The sequence below is a fragment of the Macrobrachium nipponense genome, chromosome 12 (assembly GCF_015104395.2).
Source record: "Macrobrachium nipponense isolate FS-2020 chromosome 12, ASM1510439v2, whole genome shotgun sequence".
NCBI classification, from domain to species: Eukaryota; Metazoa; Arthropoda; class Malacostraca; order Decapoda; family Palaemonidae; genus Macrobrachium; species Macrobrachium nipponense.
The window spans coordinates 22,825,381-22,827,880 of record NC_087205.1 but is presented as its reverse complement, the minus strand read 5'-3'; the positions used below and the strand labels follow the sequence as shown (position 1 = coordinate 22,827,880).

The 2,500-nt window shown below is 35.7% G+C and overlaps 1 protein-coding gene across 1 annotated transcript in view; it reads left to right on the top strand.

Moving 5' to 3' along the window:
* LOC135224413 (E3 ubiquitin-protein ligase RNF168-like) overlaps positions 1-2,500 on the top strand; it is a 36,225-nt gene that overhangs the window by 2,622 nt on the left and 31,103 nt on the right. The window lies entirely within an intron of this gene.

Genomic DNA, 2,500 nt, shown 5'->3' with positions numbered 1-2,500 from the left:
CTTTGCACAGCTTCCCCACCCAGCAGTGACTTAATTAGTAGCATTTCAATTCAATTGCCCCTTATGAGTAAAAAACCTCAGGTACAGAACTACTTAGGTTCTTACTTTTTTCATGACCTATATTGTAGGTCAGTTGGTAACACCCCTGCCTTTCATTTGAGAGGCCTGGCTTCGATACCAGTGTTAGGCAGAAATTTATTCTGTGAAAGCTTCTTTTATGACTAGTGTGGGTCAGCTGATGGCGCCCTTGCCTTTCAATTGGGAGATATGGGTATCATCCCGATGATATGTTAGTTATTTACACTTAAATAAATGTACTTTTTGTGATTTTATTGTTTATAAATCTGTTTTCTTTATTTTTCTGATTTCTACTTGGTATTGCCTGGGATTACTCTGAACAGAACAATGCTTAATTTTAGGTCATATATTTAACTAATATCATGGAACTTCAAACTTTAAATTAACAAACTGCATTCATGAAGAATTTTTAACTTTTTCTCTTGATATTTGATTATACTACTTAAAAAGTGAACGATAATTAACTTTGAATTTCAGAGGTAAATAACTCCTGTACACTGCGCTTGGATGTTTGTTCTTTTTTTGTTGCATTAAAGAAATTAAATGGCCACGTAATTTCTTTCGCTTTTCTTTCCTGTAAAATCCCTACAAGAGACGAAGAAGAATAAACCAACACGAACTGAGTAACTAAGATTTTAACCGGATTGCTATGAAAGCAACACATATAATTTTACTGAAAAATTCCTCTGCAAGGATTTAAGATAGAGCTGAGAGTTAAATTCTAATTATTATTAGTCTTTAAGCGCGTGAAGGTTGTTAAACTACTTGTTTTTTTTATAACAGCATATCACTTGTTATTTACATGAAAGGACAAGAAATATCATGAATTTATAGCGGATCTTTCCACAATTTCAATCTAACAAAACTAAAGGTCAGAAAAGTCCAGTGGCTTCTTCCATCTTTCACACCTAAGGTTGGTGAAGCGCCTCAGCGGCGTGGTTGGTATGGTATTAGTGTCCCATTGAGGAGTTAGAGATGTGTATTTCTGGTGATAGAAGCTCACTCTCAACGTGGTTCGGAAGTCACGTAAAGCCGCTGGTCTCGTTGCTGAATAACCACTGGTTCCATGCAACGTAAAAACACCATACAAACAAACTAAGGTTGGTGAAGTACTGATGAAAGCTAAGGACAAAAGATGTTTGCTACGCAGTGCATTAAGAATAGCATTAATAAACATATAAAAAAATGGGGTAGGTTGTTGTTAATATTATTATTATTATTATTATTATTATTATTATTATTATTATTCAGAAGATGAAACCTCTTCATATGAAATAAGCCCACCGAATTAAGGGGCCATTGGCTTGAAATTGAAGCTTCCAAAGAATATGGCGTTCATGAAGAAGAAGTAAGAGGAGTAAAGGAAATGCATAGAAAAGAGACCTCACTTATTGAAAAAAAAGAAAAAAATCAATAAATTAATAAACAGATAAAGATGTATTCAAATGCAAGGAGAATAGTATTAGTGCAGTAAATAGGGTTCCGGGAGATGCTGATTGCTTGCACTCATTTACTGGCTCACTCGATCCCATTAAGGGGATTCCTGTCTACAGTTACATGGATGGTAGGGGTATTGGTTCTTGTTTTAATAAGACAGATGTATGAGCAGTGTGTCTCTCCATTACAAAAACGAAGATACAAGCAGACACGACTAGATTATGTGCTCGATAGTCTCTAGTTTTAACACGGAACTAGTATTTTCCGGACACGCCATACCTGTTAACCCCCCGTAATGAAATAGCACCATTAGTGAACCTCACCCGGAGCACTGTGGTCATTAATTAAGACTCATTACAACGTATCTCCAACCAGTAACTGCAACCTCTTTCATTCCTTTTACTGTTCGTTCATTCATATTCTCTGTCAACCTTCTTACTTTCCACCCTCTCCTCTGTTTCTATTACGCTTTTAAAAAAACCTCTTTTACTCTCAATTTCCTTTTTGATTGCTGAGTGACCTCATAGGTTCCAGGGCTCTGCCTTTGGCCTAAATTTCATATTTCAATTCCATACCTGTTATGTATACCATATAAACAGTGGATACCTTTGCTTATATCTGAAAGTGGCAGAAGCTATAATGTCTCGTGAGCGATTTCCAAGGGAAATCATGATGGGTTTCCCCCACTGAGTCTAGTGTTGAAGAGCGCCTGCCTTTCTGTGATATCAGGTAGATTATAACAATGCGCATTGCAATCCTACTCATGCACCAAGCCTACAAATGTGGGGGATGGTTGTATGTCCATGTTGAATGCAGCTAAGCATGTAGATGCTTAGTCATGTATGCTTTTGTCTATAGATTTTTCATGCTATGGATAACGCAGAACTAGAGGGTCAGGAATGAAACCCTATATATATATATATATATAGTATATATATATATATATATATATATATATATATATATTATTATTATTTTGTTTTGG